Here is a 23,816-nt window from a genome sequence, read left to right on the forward strand (position 1 = left end):
TGACATTCTTTTTCTCTTGCCTTGTCAACCTCCATGGTGCCTTTGTTTTGGTAAAACTACCTTGTCATTGACTACCCTCCTTGGCCATGCATTTTCCATGCGTTCGATATCCTTTAGGTCATCCCTTTGCATTGGTGTCTTTTATCAATTATATGGTCCCAAATCATTGATTCCATATTCTTAAAAATGTGCATTGGATCCAAAAGATGATTTATTATTACCTTGTCATTGACTACCCTCCTTGGCCATGCATTTTCCATGCGTTCGATATCCTTTAGGTCATCCCTTTGCATTGGTGTCTTTTATCAATTACATGGTCCCAAATCATTGATTCCATATTCTTAAAAATGTGCATTGGATCCAAAAGATGATTTATTATTAAATGTATCCAATATGGTAGACGATAGAATATTGAGTACTCTTTCATGCCCGTGGCGGGTACTGTGATGGGAGTCAACCTCCATCTCTCGTCCCACTCTCCATCTCTCCACCTTCCCTCTAATGGGATTGTAGGAGGTGAATGCCATATGGCTTCCCACTCTGCACCTCTCATCACAATCAGAGAAACCTCTGATGGACCATAATTAGGGTGGTTTGAAGGAAGATATCTATGATGTTTATCATATACTACTTTCTTTAGTGCATGTGCTTGTTTTGGATACAAGCTGTGATGGTGCACAATTGGACATGAATTATATCATGTAGTTGTGAGACCTACCAAAATGGTATGTAAGAATTGAAAGTTAATAGACATTACAATACATAAGAGTTATAAGTGAATCATTTGTGCATGCTTAGATAAGAATCAATTTATGAATATGATATATCTGAGCACTCCGTTTGACCGTCTTGTGGATTAAGGTCATAGAGACCTAACTGATAAAGTTGCAACTGCTGACGGAGAGTCAATGGAGGACGTCTCGCGTAGCAAGGTCGGTCTTGACTAGCCTCGGTTCGATTTAAATGGTGAGCTTTTGGTACGGTGGATGAGGGACCAAGGAAGGAGCCTATGAGTGAAGTGCTAGGTCACCTGCGAAGGATCCTAGAGGGTGCTGACCATACGAACGGTGCTCGGGCTCTGGGTCACCGAAGATACCCACACGTGCGTCGTGGAAGATATTGGAATAAAGAATAAGAATTGTTTTCTGAAACCGGGCATGGATCTGGTTGATTAACCTTGCTGGTCCTCAACGGATGAGTCCATGGCTCTTTTATATGGATCTGTGGGTTGATCTTGCTGATCTTCCACGGAGATTCCATTCTATTATGTGAATATATTGCCGGTTACTATGAGCTAGGAACTATGGAAAAGGCCCCTGAGCATTAGGGCTAAAAACGTCTCAAAATGGGCTGTGTAAGGAATTTCGCTAACTTGCTAATTAGTAGAATGTTAACGGTCAAAACGGCTCCAAATTTAGCCGTTTTGGATATTTAAAGCGTATCTTTCTGATTGAATACGTATCTAAGTGCATATTTTAAAATCTAAAAAAATATCGTTTTCATGCTACTCTTTAATGGCTCGTCTCGAAATTTGTCCTCTTTTAGTGACTACGCGGCAAAATGACCATTCCCTCCAAACGTGCTCTTATCCATTCTCCAAAAAAATTTCACTCCTCTGCTTCTCTAAAAATTTCACAAGCTACATCTCATTCTCATTCTTCTGTGTCTCTCATGTTCTAATAGCTCTGCTTATATTTTTAGCTCTGTTAGTAATGAGTGATACATCTAATCGTAAGTTTCATTTGAATATCAAGCTCAACCAAGAGTATGCAACTACACGGAGTGTCTACCAAAGATCCCTTTCATGTGCAAATGAAGCTCAACATCTTCGCAACGAAGGAAAGAAGCATATTGACCTATGGACAAATGGAAGTCTATATCCACCGGATCCCAAAACAGGAAGGTATCCTTCTTTTCACACACCACATGATTTTATTAGATTTGTTGGTGATGGGGTGGATGGCTTACTTGGTTATAGTTCAAGACTATCTCAATCACATATTAATTATGCAGAATATACTACATATCTTCAAAATACTTCATCTTTGAATGCAACAAAAATTATAGAACTTGAAAACAAAATAGTGTCTTTGAAACAAGAAAATGATCAATTGAAAACCTTAAAAGAAACTCCAATAGGGTTAAGAGCACGAGTAAAACGAATGCGGGATGTAGTTAACTTAACAGAGAGATCTGGACAAAGAAAAAAAAGGTTAAAACTTGTAAGAGATCATGTTACTAACCTTCTAGGATTTGACATGTCTAATGATCAGGAAAGGGTAAGATTTTTGAATGAGCTTATGAATAGGTCGGATACCTTGAAACTTTTGGAACTTCCTGAAAATCAAACTAAAAAAAAACTGGTCTTTCAACATCTATTAAAAGATATGGACTTATTAGTCCAGCCTTCCCAAATGCAAGAAGTTTGTGACACAGTGGGAGTGAGTAGAAAGGGATACAGAGCCATCTCTAAAACCTGGTTCAGGGTCCTTAAGTATTACAAAATCAAAGCTTTTGGGTTGCCTAGACCTCACAATGTTGGAAAATATAGAACTCTGTTAAATGAGGAAATTTCTAAACATTTCGGAGAGTATTTCCATATTGAGGGAACAATGCCATATGAGAGACAAAAAAAAAAATCATCTTTTGAATACAACATTTATAATAATATTTGGATGAACATTAGAAAAGTCCAATCTTTTATGGTGAGATATTACAACATAAGAGAAATAGATTGTGAAGGAAAACTTGTATTTGTTTTAAAATTAGATGAAGCTCAAATCCAGAAATGTCAAAAAATGGAAAGAATATCTATATCCCTAATGAATAAAGCATTGGACTATAGTCAAGGTAAGCTTGATTCTCCATACCACAAAACTCAATCAGAAATGGAGCTATGGTGGATTGGATCAGCTCAGGTACCAGTAGAGAGTCATGAAACATTAAAGTGGCTCTTCTCACAAACAGACATTCCTTCAGTTATTCAGAGCCAAAATACAGGTGAACACCTTCATGTAGACGACATAGGTGATTTCATTGTGGAATGGCATTTGAGTGCCGACCTCAAGGCGTTGAAGTGTATGTTTGGTGTATGTGGAGGAGCAAATACCAAATATCCATGTCTTTATTGCATGGCAAGCACAGGGACAAGAGAATGGCTTGCAGAAAATGAGATTGGAAAACCACCATCCAGAAATAATGTGAATGTTGTCGATTATCCAACTTCTATTAAAATATGGGATCCAATTCTACCAATACATTTGAAAAATGTGCATATATGTACATTGCATGCAGAGATAAGAATCTTGGACAAATTGCTCAGACTTCATCTGGACTATGCATATTCTATTAAGCCGACTAAACTTGCAGATGAGTGCATAGAAAAGTGCGAAGCCTTGCTCTCTCAAATGGGTTTTCATGGTGGGGAAGTGCATCTTAAAAAAGATCCTGTTCTTTCTGGAGGTACAGGTGATGTTCTGCAAGATGTTTCAATGGGAGGAGCAAAAGCGAGAAGATTTTTGAGCAACCATGACACCAAACAAGTCAACGCAATGTGGAACTGTTGGAAACAGCTATGTGTCATCACCACAAATGTCAAAAGTAGACCAGATGTAGCCAACAAACGTATGGAAGTTGGAAAAAACTCGACAATTTTTTCAAAGTCCTTAGACAACAAGTTGGTTCAAATACTTATGCAGATGATTTCAAAAAAGCAATAAAGCTTTTGATCAAAGCTATCATAGATGCCTGGGGAGAAAAAGACATAACTTATTATTTGGTGAGTGTTCAGACTTATCAAAACAGTTATAAATTGGTGTGTCCAGACTTATTACTTGTAATTTCTTAAATGTACTAACAAAAATTGTCTTTGTAGCATATTCTTTACTTGCATGGACCATATTTTGCTACAGAAGGACCACTTGCAACATGGAATACACAAGGAATGGAAAAGTCTCATTATCAAGCGAGAACTTCCTTTTTTAGATGTACCAGAAGAGGAGGAGGTGGTCAAAGAAGAAGCAATGCACTTAAAGAATTATTCAATTGGTTCTACAGGAGGCAATTACAAAGGATGAGATCAAAGACCCAGCAATCTAAAACTACACCAACACCTCAAGAAAGAGACTAATGATTACTAACACATTTGTACCTCTAACAAAATATTTGCTGAAATATAATCGGTCCTTGCAAAATATTGTGTACATTAGTTCTTGATTCTCTTGGGACTACTTGGCATGTCACCTCTGTATCTCAAAAATTTTCTCCTTCTATAACCTCCAAGAAGATTGATATCTGACACCTCAGCACAGCAGCTGCATAGCTAGAGTAGCAAAGAAAGTATCTTGCTCTTGAGGCATTGAAACCTGCAGCATATCCAAAGATTCTAAGAGCAGCAGCTCTCTCCAGAAGCAAAACCTTGTTAGCATTTATTTGAAGGGGAGTATATCCCATGAACCTTGACAACACCTTCAAGGCAAATATTGGCAACTCAGCATCTTCAGAGAAGTTCATGTGGAATGCACAGAACACAGCCTTATCTAATGTAGACAAGTAGTGCATGAGAGCAGATGAAGGCCTTCTTGACCTAGTGTCTGTAGATTTCACTCTGCTGCCTCTAGCTCTTCCTAGAAAATCATCCTTATCAAGCAATTCAATCTGCAAGACAAAAACCTCAATTTAAAAAAATTACAATCACAATAACATTTTACAAAAGATAAAATGGAAGCTACCTTCTGCAACTCATCCTCAATTACTACTTTGTCTTTCATCAAGTTGCATGAGCCAGCCCTTTCCACTTTATCAGAATCTGCCTGAAGCTTGAAATCTCTGCCAAAAGACTCAATACCTAACTCAATAAGCCTGTTCTCAAAATCCTCATCACTCAAGGAAGGTTTCCCCTCTTCCACTTTTTTAAGGCACAAGGCAAGTGCATCAGTAGCAGGGATAAATGAGTGGTCAGATGTTTGCAAATCAAGTCCCAAAAACTCTTCCTTTGACTCTACTTCTATATCAATAAAGTCTTTGGCCACTTCACAAGCTTCTGAAATTGCTGCAATACAGTAGTCTTCTCTGATATTGAAGAGACATTGAAGATAGGACAGAGGAATAAAATCTTTCTCATTGATATAGAAGAAAGGAAGGTTTGGAAGAGTAACAGAGGATTCAGATATGCTTGCTTCCTCTGAGGGCTCTTCAGTAATAGTGAAAGCCCTAAATTCTGCAACATCAAGATTGGCACTTTCTCTCTCCTCAGCTTGAACATCAATTTCTTCCTCTTCTAAAATCTCACTTTTCTCTAACTTTGAGACTGTGGTGACATTTAAGTTTTCTTCCTCATTCTCTGCATCAATTTTTGGTTGTTGCTCTTTATTCTGTATTTCTGCTTTCAAAAATAGGAAGAAAAGAAAGGAGACATCCTTGGGGACAAGGTTGCAATGCTTTTTATGGATTGGACAAGAAATGGATGAAGGGCATGTGAAAGAGGTTCTATTTGAAAATCTACTGAACCTCTTTGTAACTTTGGCTTTCTCCACAGACAGCTGTGTAAAATCTGTAAGGTGACAAAAATCATGGTCTCCGATACGAAAACAATGAGCTTTAATTGACATTTCAAATTGCTTGTACTCATCTTCAAGAATGTCCTTAAGCTTCAACAAAACATCTGAAAGAGAAAACCTTGGATTGAATATCTCCACTGCATCAACGTATATCTTCATATCATGACCATCTTGCAAAATAGTATTCAAGAGTTTCTCACTTGGGCTTTCTTCAACAAGTTCATGTCGACCCGCAACACTTTTACTCATTGAGATACTTGAGAAAAATGCTTGAATAATTCTGATGAGCCCGAACGAAGCGAAAATGAAAGGTCCAAAAAAATTGGAATTCCTCTATCGCTTGGTGCGGGCTTTGGCAATTCCAAGGTCCCAAAATAAATATTGAGTTTTGCAAAATAGGGCAAGGAAGACAATACGGTGCACAGCTTGATTTGACGCAAATAAGTGGTTCAAAACTGGGGAAAATTTGAAAGAGAGTTTTGAAAAATATATGTAGCGTGGTTAAAACACCTTAAATAGTGACCGTTTATGCCATGTGGCAATAATGATTACATGACACGTGTATCCAACGGTCCTTTGTACGACAAATTCGAGGTATAAAAAGTTAATTTTGTTGAAAATATTCATATTTTTCTCCGACACTGAATTAAGCGAGAACAGGCTACCTTATTTCCCCAAACCTACTTTTTCATTTCTTTCCCATATCAAGCGATTGCACCTTTTCAGGACATTCGGAATCCTTTAATCGCTTCGTTCCGTCCATTTCTTGATTGCCCGAATCAAGCGATTACGCTCATCCGAGATTTTTGGATTTGCCTCATCGCTTCGTTCGGGACTTCTACTTTTGTTATTTCCTGAATCAAGCGATTATCACTTTCCATTATCTTTGGATTCGCTCTATCGCTTCCTTCGGGCCACCTTATTTTTTTTTCCTGAATCAAGCGATTATCACTTTCCATTATCTTTGGATTCGCTCTATCGCTTCCTTCGGGCCACCTTATTTTTTTGTCCTGTTATACAAATCTCTTCATCTGGTCTCTTTTTTTAAGCTTCAATGGCAAGGACAAAACAGACTGCAAGGAAAGTCTACCCACCTTTGGAGACTGAAAAAGCTGAGGACAAACCAGGACCTTCCAAACAAGAAAAGCCTCTTCCAAAGCCTCGTGCGAGGGCGACAGCAAGAAAGAGATTAAATTATCAGGTGAAGTCCTTAAGAGAGATAAGAGCAGCACAGAAATCTATTAGTCTTCTCATCCCTCGACTGCCATTTACTCGGGTTGTCAAGGACATATCAGAAAGGTTAGTTGGCAAAATGAGAAACACAAATCTTTAGAAAGTGCGATGGGAGACCCAGGCCCTCATGTGTCTTCAAGAGGCTGCTGAAGATTTTTTAATCGACTTTATGAATGATGGCTACATAGCTGCTGCATTTGCTCATAGGATCACTCTTATGAGCAAAGATTTTGTGCTTGTGTCCAGACTTAGATATAAGTTTGACAAAGCTTTGGAGCCCATTCCAAGTCAAGATATGAGGGCTTTTGAAATTCTTAATATCCCTCCAGCAAGGCAACCCAAACAATCAGTTGTTATTGAAGATATTTCTCATACTTATGATACAAGAAAAGCTCAGGATATCAAAGAAGAAGTTGAAAAAGAGAGAGTGCAGGAGAAGATTTCAGAGGATGCCATTCTTTCTCAGCAAGCTGAAATTCTCCATGCATCCAATTCAGAGCTTTATCAGAATGTGACAGGTCAAATGATAGTAGATGTGTCCATGCATGGAGAGGATGAGGTTTATTGTGACATTGCCCCTAAAGACACAAGTATGCTTGTGAATCACAATACCACTGTATTGGTGGGATTCCTTTATAAAGATTTGGTTGTGTTTTTGCCCGGGTACGAGGAAAAGAGTTCCCATGCCCCCTAGCCGGCGATTCATGTAAAAATTAAGGTAGGCATACCACGTACACACCCAATATGAAATTACCATTTATAACAGATAAAACAATCCTTCAATAGAAATCATACTATTTCTGATCATCATTTTCCAAAATTCCGAGTCCATTGTATTACAATAATATTCTCTAGACTCTTCGTTGAAGACCAGCTGGCCAACCAACGAGATCTAGTATTAAAATTTGGTTCCCAAAAATCTTTCCTTTTTGGTCCATCCGAAATCTTCCTCGACAAAAGCATGGGTGTCCTAGTAACCGCGAGCCCGTGCATCGCCTGGTCAGAACCCTCTAGGATCCTCCTTAGGTGTCCTAGCACTTCACTTAGGGACCGCTTCGTCGTTCCTCACTAATCTGACACAGTCCTCTTCATCTGTCTGAGGTTTGTGTGGATTTGTTTTTGTTTTCTTGATGAATTTCTCAGATGTTTTCTTGCTTTTGTTGACATGTTTTGTTTGTGTCTATAGATGTCTTATGAGGGATCTTCATGAATCAATGGCTGTGCAAGTGACCATTCTTGATCCCCTTGTTACACAGTGCCTTTTCAATAGGCAAGGGGATCTTGCAAGTTTTCTCAAAAACTTTGATATGCTTACCTGCAATTACATTGTATACCCTTATGTTGAAGTGTAAGACTCATAATTATCTTTTGCCTATAATAGACATTACAATATTCATAACTAATTGCAGTATTCATATTATCACAGAGGCCATTGGAGTCTTATTATCTTCAATCTATTGGATAGAGATGTGATCTTTATGAACTCTTTGGCATCCATTCATGGGAGAAGTAAAATGTAAGAATCAACTTTTCCATGGTTTATGTTCCAGAACAATTTCTTGCATGTTTTCAATTATTTGGTTGACCCTCAATATTTTATGCTTGCAGTGTTGCCAAACTTATCTTGAGTTTTCTTAGTTCTACCTATGTAGACTACAAACTTGAAGATTTTAAGTACTTCAATCAGGAAGTTCCTTTGCAGAAAGACTCAACATCTTGTGGATGGATGGTACTTGCTAATGCTTGGAGATATCTTGAGTCAAGATTTAGGATGACAACACTTACTGTAAGTTCATGAATAAAAACCATTGATTGATTTAGTGAATACATTTAGTGACCTATTTTCTTACTTTCTTATTTTCTTTTGTCTTAGTTGCATGAGTATCCAGATTCTTGGGTAAGTTGGGTAAGGGAGAAGGCAGTGTCCATGGTTTTGAGCAGATCCATCAATCCATATGATCCTGATTCTCCCTTTCCACCTAATAAAGGAGCCAAGGATACAACTTCAAAGAAAAGGAAAAGGGAGAAGAAGGAAAACCATTGATTGATTTAGTGAATACATTTAGTGACCTATTTTCTTACTTTCTTATTTTCTTTTGTCTTAGTTGCATGAGTATCCAGATTCTTGGGTAAGTTGGGTAAGGGAGAAGGCAGTGTCCATGGTTTTGAGCAGAGCCATCAATCCATATGATCCTGATTCTCCCTTTCCACCTAATAAAGGAGCCAAGGATACAACTTCAAAGAAAAGGAAAAGGGAGAAGAAGGAATGACTCATTCAAAAAGGAAAAGACCTCTGCCAAAGAGAAGAAGAAGAGAAAGAAGAGCCCTACTAAGAGCAGATCTTCCAAGGGGAAAAAGAGCCATTCTAAAGAGAAGACCCATTCTAAAGGAAAGATCCCTCAGGCTACAGAGAAGATCCCTACCCCTCCTGCTAAAGAGAAGAGCCCTAGCCCTCTTGCTAAAGAGAAGACCCCTAGCCCTCCTGCCAAAGAGATGAGCTCTTCACCAGCTCAAGGGAAGACTCCTATCAAAGAGAAGATCCCTAGTCCTCCTGCCAAAGAGAAGAGCTCTTCTCCAGCTCAAGAGAAGACACCTATTAAAGAGAAGACCCCTGTCAAAGAGAGGAGTGCTACTAAAGGTCTTCCTTTTCACTCACCAGTGAAATTTAAAATTCAGAAGCGTCGTTTATCCAACAAAGGTAGTAAGAGGGCAAATGTTGGCTCTCCATTAAATTTCTTTTTCAAGTTCCCCAAGAAGACTGCCAAGTCTCCAAGGCCAACCTCCAAAGAACCTTCTCCAAAACCAGACCCCACTGCCAAATCTCCCTCGCCAACACCTGAAGGTCTCAAAGAGGAGCCCAACTTACCACCATTAGAGGAATTCACTGTAAAGTCTTCCTCTCCAACACCTCAAGTGCTGAAAACTCCAGAACTTGAACCTCAATCAGCAAAATTTAATCGAAGCAAACAGAAGAGAGAAAGATTCTCTAAAGATGCAGGGTCATCTCATGCCAAAAGGAAAGTTGCTTTTGTAGAGTGATTCCACATATTGGCTTTTGTTTTGTTCATTTTGTCCATATGAACACACCCTTTTTGGGACAATATTCTGTACTTAAATTCAGTATCAATAATTTGATATTCAACTGTTAAACCTTTTTCTGTGTTGCAAACAATTTGTTAACCATTTTTGTGAAGAAGTCAAGACGAAATCTAGCAGAATATATTGATTACATTATTGGAGAAATCCTTTTCAACTATACAAACTTGCCCTTGCAAGTGGCTCAAATACAACTTTTTTTGGGGGGAGACATGTGATGCATGAGGTTACACTCTCCATCCTTGTACTGACAACAATATCATCTACTTTGAATCTATATTCAGGTGATATTTCGTCCAAAAACTCAAGCGACTCTCTAACATGTTGTAGTCGCCAGTTTAATGTTACTATGAGTTTCCTAGGATCTATGAATGGATGGACTATGATGTTAAATTCAAACTCTGGAAAATTCTCTTCAGAATCCAAAGGGACCCAACTACCAAGCTTGCTTTTCCATCTCCTATAGTCATAGCCCAAAACTAGGGATTGGCGACACAGTTGGTATGAGATAGACAAAGAATTTGGGCTTACTCTACAACTGATATTGTCCCCCATATGAAAAGTTTCCTTGGTACTCCATCCTTCTCCAAGTACAGTGTCCAGATCAGTCAGAGATAGTCTTCTATTAAGCCACATCGTTCTTGTCCTCTCCAATTCCATTGTTTTGAAACATGCCACAAAGACATGTATAGGCAAGAACCATTGAATTTTTATCCTTCTTGAAATCCTTCCAGGAGACATAGCTTTAAGAATATCATCTTTGATTTTGGATTTGAAGCTTGTTATGGTATTTGGATCAGGAACTTCCCATTCTAGTGACATTAATGTGGGAATAGGTATGTCATATAATTCTCCATGAACACCTTCTCTTGATGGAACCCTGTATTCTGCAAAATACACAAATAAATCCACTGATTTGTAAAATGAAGGTGGTTTGTCTGCGTACATGACATCTGCAATCCCCTTGTGAATTGCTTTGAATGTGCCACTTAAGCTCTCAACAGGCTGCCACTCCACAGCTGTTGACGGAAAGATAACTAAAATGAAACAAACAACAAATATATCAGAAAGAGAAATATTGTGTTGTATCAAATAGATAAAGTTTTGTTGAATTACAGTAAGAATGGAGAATTGGATGTTCATCCAAGTTCAACACCATGTCTTTGGCCATGTAGACATGTTGAACTTTTGCAAGCCAGCCATTGTCGGTCACTTTGAATGCAAGAATACGACCTTTCCCCAATGGGATTTCACTTCATTTCGCTTGGTTCTTTTCACCCTGTGGGCACCTTTGCAAGAGGGAAGCATTGTTACCCAATCATTCACACGAAAAGACATGGGTTTCCAAACACCATCTTCTCTCGTGTTATGAAAATCACAAGAAGTTATGTTATGAGAAGGACGACGTGAGGACGCCATAGAAGCTCACAGATAAGATAAAAATAGGGAATCTTTTGAATAGTGAATCTTTTGAAAGTGCAAAGAAAGGAGAATAAACCATATGCCAAAATGAAGGGAAGGTGGAAAGTAGACGTTTGAAAAAATTTGGTGTTTTGTCATTAATAGCGTTGTTTTCAAGGCCTGAAAAGAGGATTTCGTATCTTCATGCTTGATTTTTTGAAATAAAAAATGGAACAAGATGTCACTATTTTGGACCCAAACTTCAATGTTAGCCATCGTAAACATCTAAATTTAGCCGTTTTAGCCGTTCGCCACTAAAATAGAACCGTTAAAAAGACATTTGGAGGAGACAAGAATGCCATACTTTTGTATACGTGTCAATTCACAATTGGATAATTTCTTAATCCTTAGATTAACAAACAGCCCTTTTCTAGCCGTTTTTGGCCCTAATGGTGAACAGGTGGTGAGCGTTCTGGTTGCCAATGATGCCATAAGTATACCGATGAATGAATGATTGGAAATAAGGATTCAACCAGAGACTTTGAGGATTGTCATCAGTGACATAATGGTTTTATTAAAGGATTGTTTTAAAGTTAGTTGATACTAAGAAAAAGGCAATTTCATATTGGGTGTGTAAGTGGTGTGACTAGTTTTATGTTTGCATGAACTTCCGGCTAGGGAGCCTTGGAACTCTTTTCCTTGGTACCCGGGACAAAACCTAACCAAATTCTTAATTGGATCCCATCACTACAGTGGTTGGGCGGTTGGCTAACCCATGGGACTGTGGATGGGGTTAGGCTAGACTGATGGATCCGTAAATCGAGACTCAATTTCTATTATTACGATAGATAAAGTAAATCCCGGATAGTAATTGTTCTATGGATAAGAATCAACGGCTGTGCCTCTTGATGGGGAAAAAAGCGTTGATCCCAATGATCCAAGTGCAAGTTTCTTCCTTGATCCGACTGAGTATCTTTATAGGTGTAGTCGGATCAGCGTGATCAGTAATGATCTTGACTATGTTAGAGTAAAAAGTTATCCTGGTGGAATCGCCCGTGCTTTCCGGGTAAGGGAAGTTTTTTCGGGTTCGGTTTTGGAAAAACCGACGGATTAGTCTCTTGTCTGGATATCCGTGGACGAGGCCCCGAGTGTGGGACCCTGCCCCGTGCATGAAGTGCTACTTCCGCTACTAGTACCCCGAATCCATTACGCGATGGGGACAGGGATCTCACACACTTTCTCTTTGCCTTTATGTAATGTACCATCTACATTTCTAGGACTAGTATTATGATGACGTAGCTTGCCACTCCTTGGTCTATCAACAAAATTATTGGATGAGGACTCTCTTGGTCCACTCAATGAGATTGTGATTGCTAATTTGCATTATGTGCAACCACATTTCCACTTACATCAACCCCAACAACATCTTTTCCAGCAGCATACAAGCTACTCATCTTATCAAATACACTATCCCTACTTACCTTGAATTCACGTGTAGCTAGATTATAGCATCTACATTCCTTTTTCTCAAGGGAATACCCAATGAACACACATTTTTCTGCCTTTGCATCCATCTTGGCATGCAAGTCATCTGGCACATGCACATATGCAATATATCCAAAAACTTTCAAGTGAGATAAATAAACTTTCGTGCTAGTAAACTTATCCTCTGGCATTACATCATGTATGGTTGTAGTAGGGGTCCTGTTCATGATAAAAACTATTGTAGACACAGCCTTAGCCCAATAGCTATGCACGGCATATTCTTCACTGCCATCAATGCCTATGCTATCTCTATAATGTGCTTGTTTTTTCGCTCAGCAACTCCCTTTTGGTGTGTGGAGTGTATCTACATGTAAATTGTCTTTGAATGCCATTCTTTCACAAGAATTTAGAGAACTCATTGGAGAAGTATTTTGCCCCTCCATCTAACCTTAGGCACTTCACATGCTTTCCTGTTTGTTTTCCAGTCATCACTCTGAAATTCTAAAAAGGAGTGAATACTTCACTATTCTCCTTCATGAAATACACCCACACTTTCCTCGTGTGGTCATCAATGAATGTTATGTAGTACCTATAGCCACCCATAGACATAGTCTTCATAGGACCCCATACATCTGAATGCACAACATCTAGTACATTCTTGCTCACAGATCTGTCATGTGGAAATACATGCTTTGTTTACTTTCCAAATTGCCATGCTTCACATACTTTCTACATACCTTCAACTTTAAAGTTAGGCAACCTGTCACAATTTCTTTAGTCTGCATAGACTCCATTCTTTACACATTTACATGCCCAATTCTCTTATGCCAAATGTCTGTATCTGCAACAACTCATGAACCATTTATAAACATTACAGTACTCATATTTACATTCAATGTAAACACTATGTTGCCTTTTATAACCAACCTGCACTTATCTTTAAAATCTTCTACATAACAGTCCCATCATGGTTAAAACGAACATGCAAAACCTATTAATCATCTGGCCAATAGAAACCATATTCTTTGTAATGTTCAGAACATGAAGTACATCGATAAAGTACTTCACCTTACCATATTGCATAGACACTCAAGGGGTTCACCTCAAAAAATGTTAATGTACCACATGAGTTCAGAAAGGAGGGGTTTTTAAATTAGATACATTGAGAAATATTAACAGGATTACATTAAAAGAAGGGGTTTTTAAATTAAACTTTGGAAAAGAATATGTTAGTTCATAAGTAAAGAGAGATTGCTTTATTGGGGGAGAAACTTTAGTTAGTTCATAAGTAAAGAGGGGTTGCTTTATTGGGGGAGAAACTTTAGCTAAGGGGTTTTTTAAATACCTCTTGAACGCACGTGATACCTAGGGTTTTCTAGTAGTGCACCCCCCGAGCATAGATAATGGCACATCTCCAACATGGGTAATCGAATGAGCAGTGTCATCCCTTGTTTCAACGAAACCTAGTCTTTCAAAACTCTTCATTTCCTTGAACCACTCACCATGACTTGTCATGTGGTCGAAGCACCTCAATCAACATAACATGCATCACCCTTACATGCTGCTACATTATTTCTAGACACATCATTAACCACATGTTGCATAACAGAAAACCTCTCATTATCCTCATTATTTCTGCTACATGACGCATAGTTTTTTTGCTGCACTTTTCCATTTCACATGTCACTTTGCTTCTTATAGCAATCTGCCTATACATGTCCAGGCTTACCACAGTAAATAAAACCTCGTGTATCATTATGCTACCTTTGCTAATTCCCAGGACCTCTTTGAATCCCCCTACCTCTAACCTGGCCTCTTCCACCTATGTGTTATTGCGAATCCTGGGACTATTGCTACCTTTTGACCATAATTTTGATTACCTGTGCGGCCACCACCTTGGCCACATCCACGACCTCTACCTCGTCCTCTACTTGCACTTGTGTAGAAGGCTTGCTTAACTGTTTTTGTTTTTTGAAGACTGTTGATCTTAACCCAAATTTTTTCTTTAATGATTATCATTGACACCAAATATGTGAAGTTGGGAATTTTTACCCAAGTCTAAATAGACGTATTGAATGCCTTGTATTGTGGCCCGAGACCACGTAGACACACTTCCACCTTATCATCATCATCAACAGAAACACTAATTGCGCAAGGGATTCCACAATGCTCTTAATCTTCAAGGTATAATCATTCATAGACATGTTTTTCTTCTCCACAGTATGAAGCTCATTCTTCAATTGAATCTTTTGTACCTTGGTGTTAGTTTCATACAGCTTCACCAAGGTGTCCCATGCCTCCTTAGGTGACTTGGCATCCTATATATGCCCAATCATAATGTCTTGTATGCTGATAGATAGCCAATACATGACTTTCATTTCTTCTTGATTCGAATCCTTGAACTCTTTTACATCTATAGCAGTTGGAATCTATGGTATCTCTAGTGCCTCCTCATGTTCACCTTCAATGTAGTCCCACAATAACGATTTTTTATCAAGAAATTTGTCAATCTAAACCTCCAAGCATGGAAGTTGTTCTTGTCATGCTTCTCTGCAACAATCTAGTTTATTTCATCATTCGACATCTTGTCTGCAACACAAATTTACCAAAAAAAACACTCTTGTTTGACCTGCACAAACTATTATATTCTTTGCAGTGGTACTATACTGCACCAAACTGTCACAACAAGTGACCTCAATTTACATACATACACCCAATGGTAACTTTGAAACTTATTTACAGTACACACAGTGTTTGCAGAACCAGTCGCTCTTCCTGTAGTTCCAAAAATAGAGTTCTATAGAGAATCAAAACTTACCTGCAGTGCCCGTGAACGACTTTGAACTGGAAAACGGAGGTCCAGATGCACCCGAAATGCGTTTTTGGCCTAAAAACATTTGTCCAATAGTTTAACAGATAATATAGTTTCCCTATAGCTCTGCTCTTAAAGAAAGCTCCTCAATCGGAGTTCGTTTGTTGTCGGTGCCTCCCGAAGAGCTCCCAATAAGGGTGTAGTAGTCAACACAAAGGGGGAGGAGTAGATGAATCTCTTACCCTCGTACTGCTTCATGTGCTTCTTTTGCTTGCCACTCACCCCTTCCATGAACCAAGATGTAGGGGAGAAGAGAGCTTGAGCTCTTGCAAGCACACACAAATACTCACACAAACCCTAGAAGAGAACACACAAGGTGAGAGGTTGAAAATTCTTCTTCTTCTTCACACAACAAAAGAGGTCTACAAAGAAGATAAAGTGACTAAGACACATAATAGAGTATATACAAGTGGTCCATAATGTGAACACGCTAAGAGGAGTGGGTAGTAGGTGTGGTCTACTGTAGATTCTCTGGCGAAGATATGTCAGTGCCAGCTACCAAACCCGCTAGTGATGTAAATGTCGAATGGTCATGCAGGCACCTCGTGAGTGTCAACTCATGTTGGGCTTGACATCTCAACGCATACAGGAGTTAGTAACAATTTGGAGAGGCAAAAAGACCACATTAGGGAGTTTAGGAAAATCAAAATTTCCATTTTGCAAGATCATAAAAGGGAGACACGGTAAACCCTTTTAAGATTTTGTCAAAACTCCCTCATGTGACATATCATTGAAAAGCTCTTGGAGACTAGGTTCTAAATCCACTTTCTCTTGAAACTTTGGAATCAAGATGCTTAAGATACACCAAAAACTATATTAAAAAGGAAATTTCCATAGTAATGGGATTTTCCCAAAGTCTCTAATATGGTCTTCAAGGGCAAAGCATAAAACAACATGGAAAGCAATTTGTTGAGCCAAAAAGCAATTACAACAAAGATTAATGCTAATCAATGTGAGAAGTGCTCAATCTTGGTTAATTCTTAGCTTCAATGCTTTAATTCAAGGAGAAAATTCAATGCTTAGTACTACAACTCATGGGATTAGTGCGAAGCCAATCAAGGATTACTTAAAGCATCTCAGCGATTCAAGCTTCAAACTAATCAATATGGTGGTGGTTTAGAGGCCACCAAAGTCAAGAAATGTGATGAGAATTGTGTGGAGACACATGTGATAATGCAACAATCTACATTTTGGGGATTCCATTAGATATCACAATAGATGAATTAAAAACATGCATGACTCTCTTGTTGTGGCCAATGTAGATGTGAAAGTCAAGATTGGCCTGAGAGGAAAGACTCCATGTCAGTAGTGGACACCACGGCATAGTAGGTTTCACTAAAGAATCAGGGATCTTAGGTGATGTTTTGGAGATTGTTCCAAAAGTGACCTTGTCCTACTACTTATTTCTAATGCCGCACAAGAGGACCACTATAACCATATATTTTTTGCTATGAAACCAAAATCAGTTCTAGAGCTTTTCCATGTGTTCCTACTTGGACATCACCAAGGAAGGATTGGCATCATAGAGCTTTGAGCTCTTAGCCAGGCAGAGGACATCGTCGTCATCTTCAAGATTTTGTTTCTGAGTTGGAGGAATTGTTGATGACTCTAGTAAGTGCAACATATCAACATAGCACAAGCCTCTCACCAAATGCATGCTTCATCACCGTTATTTAGGGTCTCATTCATGATGTATGGTACATATAGTTGAGATGAACATGTACAAATGTGAACATGCTGATGGATTAGTGAACTCCAAATAAATTGTGTAGGATGCCAAAACTAGGTCTATTGTCTAGCTCTTTAAAATCTCGAATATCTATTTTTAGGTGACTTTTGTAGATCTTAAACGAGTCTTCTAAAGGTCTCAAGATGATAGTCAGTGATGGTTGTGTGGCCAACAGATCACGTATGGCTATTTGATCTGAGTAGTGCAGTTGTGGATAGAGTTTGATAATAGCTTTTCATGGGAATTCAAGGATCTAATGCAGCATGTCCATTTTGAGCTTTTTGGATATGATGCTTGACAACATGAGAAGTAGAAGACAATGAGAGGGAGCATTTCAACTTCACTACCATAGACTATCATTTAAGACCCATCTAGGCATTAGATGATCATGGGTCAGCATTCTATTAGTGATGTATCCGTTAGCACACACAAGGTTAGTGATACTTTGCATGTGGAGTCACATTATACACATGAGCAAAGCCTTGAGTTATTGTACTAGATATATCAGGCTATTCTTCTAGGGATTTCACATATGGAGGCATTCACGATACCACTACTTGTAGTATTCATAGTTTATACTTGGTAGCGTTTATATGGGTATAGTGCATATATTTGATTAGTGAGACAACATTGAGCGTGAGGGTAGTGATGGCTTTACTGAGGTGAGATCTCATAGGAGACACATGATTATACATATATGGATCTGGAGAGTTTTACTTTGACTTAGACATTTTCATAGATCCAGTATTGATGGAGATAGACCCTACCTATGAGGATTACTTTAGTGACCTTGGAGATTCAAGGTTTAGTGACTTTCGAGATGATTCCACTTATCTGTCATGTGTGGATACGTTGTCAATCGTCAGTGACAATGATTCTTACAATGACCTTGTTGATCATATTCTTATCTTAGAGGATCATGCACACATAGAAGGTATGAGGATTTGGTGCATACTTTAGATCATGTCCATACACACATGGATACAGTGGATTGTGTCCTCGAGGGGTGCACTACTTATAAACCCTACGTAGCATGTGCGTTCAGGGGGTATTTAAAAAACCCCTTACTTGTACATTTTTCATAAATAAAATGACTCCTTTTTCTTTATGGACTTACGGGTTTTTTTAAAAAACTTAGATTAAAAAAAACCCTTTTGTAAATATATATTCTGTTAATTTATCTTTAATTTTTAATAAATAAACCTCTTCATTTGAACTCATGTCGTGTACTTGCATATTTTTAGGTGAACCCCCTGAGATTGTGCCTCAGATGTTTTGAGTTGTGCTACATCGACAGACGGCATCGATTTTTATCTGACTTTGCATGATGTTGACTACTACGAGCTATGTGCATTTGGTTCCTATGATTGTCAACATGACCCTATGTTTTTTAATGACTATTAACCGCATGTGGTGAGCATGTGGTTAACACACTTCTATGACAACTATGTCTGCACACTTATGTAATGGGAACCCATACTATATTGTAAATCCCGTCATTTGATGAAGGAAATATCCTAAAGATTCTACCAAGTCTCGACCTTTAAAGTACATACAAGAGGATCTCAATTAGTTGACTAAACCATAAGAAAAGTCTTGTAACTATGTTTTGGGCACCTAGGGTCACCTACTCCTCCCTCACGGCCTAGTGGGAAAAGGCTTGGAATTATAAAATCTAACTTCTCTTGTTTGTAATACATTCTCCCATTTATGCAATAGAAGTGGAGTGTTCTCACTCCCTCTATCTTGTGAAACTCTAATCTAGCATGTTTGGTATGATTAGGGTTAGGGTTTGGGTGTGATTAGTACTAATGGCTTGTTCTCTCTTGTTTCCCTCTTGCTTCTTCTCTCCATGTTGCTTGAGAGATTAGGCTATCACTGTGATCATCTTCCATGAAGATCCCACATAATCTTCGTAAGAAGAGAGGTTGCACCACTTGTAGGATTAGAAACTACCTCAGTGTGACAACGAGTGCGGAAGGATCGCCACATGCTATAGTGGAGCTCTTGATCATATCTTAAGCTTGGTGGATTGGCAAATTCCCATGACACGTTAGGGCTATGACAACTATGTTTGCACACTTATGTAATGGGTGACCATACTATATTGTAAATCCCATCATTTGATGAGAGGGAAACACCCTAAAGATGCTCCCAAGTCTTGAGCTTCAAAGGACAGACAAGAGGATCTTAGTTAGTTGGCCAAATCATAAATAAAAGCCTTGTAGCTATGTTTTGGGTGTCTCGGGTCAATTACTCCCAGGCGGCCTAGTCGGAAAAGGCTTGGAACTATAAAAGTCAACTTCTCTTATTTGTAACACATTCTCTCGTTTATGCAATAGAAGTGGAGTGTTCTATGCCCCTCTCTCTTGCAACTCTAATCTAGCTATCTAGTATGCTTAGGGTTAATATTTGGGTGTGATTAGTGCTAATCGCTCATTCCCTCTCTTGCAACTCTAATCTAGCTATCTAGTATGCTTAGGGTTAATATTTGGGTGTGAGTAGTGCTAATCACTCATTACCTCTTGCTTCTTTTCTCCCTCCTTCTTGAGTGATTAGGCTATCAGTGTGATTCTCCCACTACAAGGGATCGGGCTCATACCCGCGCTCCTAGCCGCTAAAAATGACGTGAAAAAAAGTAGCGGACCCGTGTATCAGCGCGTGTATCATCGCGGCCACAGACATGCGTGTAAAAGCGCGTATATAGGACTTCCCAGATGCGCTCATACACGGGTGTATACACACGTTCTGTTGAGTTCAGATGTACTCAGACGCGTTGATACATGCATCTATACACGTGTTTTTTTAATTTAGATGCGCTTATACACGCGTAATTGTCAGTTTTGACGCGTTTATACACGCGTATTTTACAGATTATCCGCATAGATACACGTGATTTTTAGCAGTTCTGACGCGTTTATACACGCGAACAAAGAGCAAAAAAAAAAACCCAGAGAGTGCTATTTGGTGCCTGAATACTGTTCCAGCATTCCAGCACCCAATAACACTCTCTGGATTTTTTTTTTTGGTGCATTAGACCATCCACGAAGAACATATGCACAAGGGAGATTAAGACAAGAACGACATGAATGCACACATTGTCAATACACGATTCAAGACAGACATGAATGCAATACTATCGATTCACGATTCAATATTACTATCAAAATTTCACACATATATACAAGGGAGTCCATATCTCGAAGTAGCCCATGGCTTCAGTTTACAAAAAAATATATACAACCACATCCTCAATATGGAATGTGATACTATAAGTCTGAGTACTACTCAGACCCAGATGATGACTCGGTGCTCCCTCCATGCTCAGATGAGCTCACATCGGTCGGAATGTCCGATGAGTAGTGCTCACGTCCACCCTCTGCAGTGGCGGCGGGTGGATCATCAGCAGCTTGTGCCTGTTCAAGTAATATATAGTATATAAGTATATATATATGTAATTCAATAAACCAAAATCATTCGTTTAGAATTTTCAAGTACTGTCGACCGTATGGTCTCATGGCCATCTCAAATTGCGCGTCCGTAATACGTCCCTCGGCTCTGAAGATGGCCCACGTGTCACGTCTGCTATGCCGGCGAGCATACGCAGCATCGTGGGTTGTGGGCTTCCTCCCCGTAACCCGTCGCTGTATCATAATCAACACAATTTGTAAGATTAAAACAATCATAGAATCAATGAATTAAGTAAACAATCAAATAAAGTGGCAAGATACTTACGAGCTCTGCCTCCCATGACTCGACGCCGCCAGATCCAAAATGCGAAGATCCAATGGTCTCCATCTGGATCCGTCGTGCCTCCACATGCTGCCTGCTCTTCACGCCACCCTCTGCTCATTTCTTTGCCTCCTTCCACTCGCGTTTGTGCGCAGTGGCAGGTTTCTCGGCAGGATAGCCACCCGCAGTTACATTTAGCCGGTCATCGTACGCGAGTTTTTTAAGGTGAGATCTTTTATTACTTAAGATCTCCCTTATTCGTGTCCTTCCCCATACATCCAAGAATGTAGCATGTGGGGGATTGGGGTACCGACTATGTACAGCCTCTATCACCTCCCCAACTAATCGGCTATTTTGATCTTTGAATTTAATAAAACAATTTCTATATGCGTTTGATACTACCCCACGCATGTACTCCATTACCTCCCTCCCCCTCGCATCCATCACTATCCCGCCCCTATCTGTCACATCATAGCAGATCACTCTCTCCACCTCTCTCATCTCATCCTCTTTCGAACTGTCTCCTCTAACTCTTCTCCCTCTATCTCCTCTCTCACCGCGTGCCCTACTACCTCCCCCACCTCCCCCACCTCCCCCACCAAAGCACCTGCCGCATCCTCCACTCCCACTCTTCCTACTGCTGCGGGTGGAGTCACGACTGGGGGATTGTCTACGTGACGGTGGCTGTGAGCCCTGACCTGATGGTGGCTCTGAGGGAGCACATGATGGTGGCTGTGAGGGTGTGCGTGAGTGTGTCTGGGACGAGGTATGTCTCCTCGATGGACGTGGAAGAGGAGAAGCTGCATGCCGTCTCGTCGGACTCGTAGGAATAGACGGCACTGGAGTGCCCTGGACTCGCGGTAGGGGTATAGACACCAGGCAGGGAAGGAGGGGGATGGGCATACATATACTCTATAAGCTCAATTGGACCAGGATGGTGCCCAAAATGATTCAGCATCTCCATCAGCCAATTGCTGTACGCAAATGGATCGGATGAAGAACCTGGAATATCCATAAAGAACCTGCAACAAAAATCCTCATGTACATCATGGGCTGTCTCTTGACTCACACAAATATCATCATTCAAGTCAGTTGTGTTGCCTGCAAATCATAGAAACAGGAAACGCAGTCTCGTGTATACACCCGTGCAGAAACGCGTGTATACACCCGTAAAAAAACGCGTGTATACACCCGTCCAGAAACGCGTGTATATCTGCGTGAACAGACTCTGTAGACAGGATACACGCGCTTTTACACGCGTTTCTACACGCGACCTGCGAAATTTTTTTTTCAAAGGGACTGACCTCCGACAAAGACAAAGTGTCCTTATAAAAGGTCCACTGTCGCCCCTGTCGGAATCATTCACCCAATCGTGTGCACAGAAACAAAAGGACGGAGACAAACCCAAAAAGCAAAGAGAAAATAGCATAAACAAATCTGAGGAAGGAGACAAGGCAAAGGACAAACTGACTCACCTATGAAAAAGTGAGTCTTCTTTCTTGCTCGGTTTCCTCCCGTGTGTGCTCCTTCTCTGCTCCCTCCTTGCACTTAGGTTTCGTTTCTGTTGGAAGAGGAGAAAACGAAAGCAGTGTTGATATGTTAGTTCAAAATCTATATTTGGGGAAGGCGGGCTATTTTTAGTTTAAACAGACCGTCGTGTTTATAAACGCGTATATGTTCGCGTGTATGATAATTTAGCTGCGTTTATACACGCGTTTTGCAAGAATTACCCGCGTTAATACACGCGATTTTTAGGAAATAGCCACGTTAATACACGTAATTTTTAGGAAATAGCCGTGTCAATACACGCGATTTTTATACTTTCATTAAAAACATATTATGATTTTGTGTTTTCTGGTTTGTACATAGGATGTCATCAACCTCTTCAAGCAGTTCTGGGGAAGATGAGACAATGCGTCATCGTAATCGCGATGTGTGGTTGGGACAACGGATCAAATGTATGTGTAATCGATGTCAAGGATGCATTGTACGAGCACGTCGAATTACCTTGAATCACATCTCCATGTATGGAGAATGGAATCAAACAGGTTTAGAGGTGAGTAGATGTAAATTGATGGTATTCAAATGACTCATGGTATCCAAATTAAATTAATAGAGTTGTAATATATAAACTCTAATTGAAGCAGGATGCAGTATCACACCCTAACGTGGTATCCTACGCGCGATGAGAGCACGCAAAGCGTCGACGAGATGATGCTGGAGCTTCGAGATCTATTGTCAGAGATGAGTGGGAAAGGGATGACAATAGCCCTACACCCCACGAAGTTGTGGAAGAGGAGGTGCTTGATGATATGGTGCGGAATCTTTTTAAGGATGATCCCAAAGGTATGGACGACGATGATATGGAACAAGAGCATCTTTACAAGGCTTCATCGACACCGGTGTTTGAAGGGTGCACATTCTCTGTTTTACGTGCTTCACGTGAACTACTCAATATACAAACAGTTTATGGATGGAGCAATGCAAGTCTTGACGCATTATTGAAGTAAGCATTCTAACTTACAAATTTGAATTAGTGGTTTAAGGTTTAGGATTTAAGACTAATTATAATTGATGATATTGGATGCAGGCTATTATCAAACATGCTTCCAAAGGAAAATAGACTACCCACCTCAAGAGACATAGCGAGGCGCTATGTGACATCTCTTGGAGGATTGGATTATGATCGCATACATGCATGCGTTAATGA

The sequence above is a fragment of the Cibotium barometz genome, chromosome 2 (genome assembly GCF_041138505.1).
Source record: "Cibotium barometz isolate CiBa-2024 chromosome 2, ASM4113850v1, whole genome shotgun sequence".
Classification (NCBI taxonomy): Eukaryota; Viridiplantae; Streptophyta; class Polypodiopsida; order Cyatheales; family Cibotiaceae; genus Cibotium; species Cibotium barometz.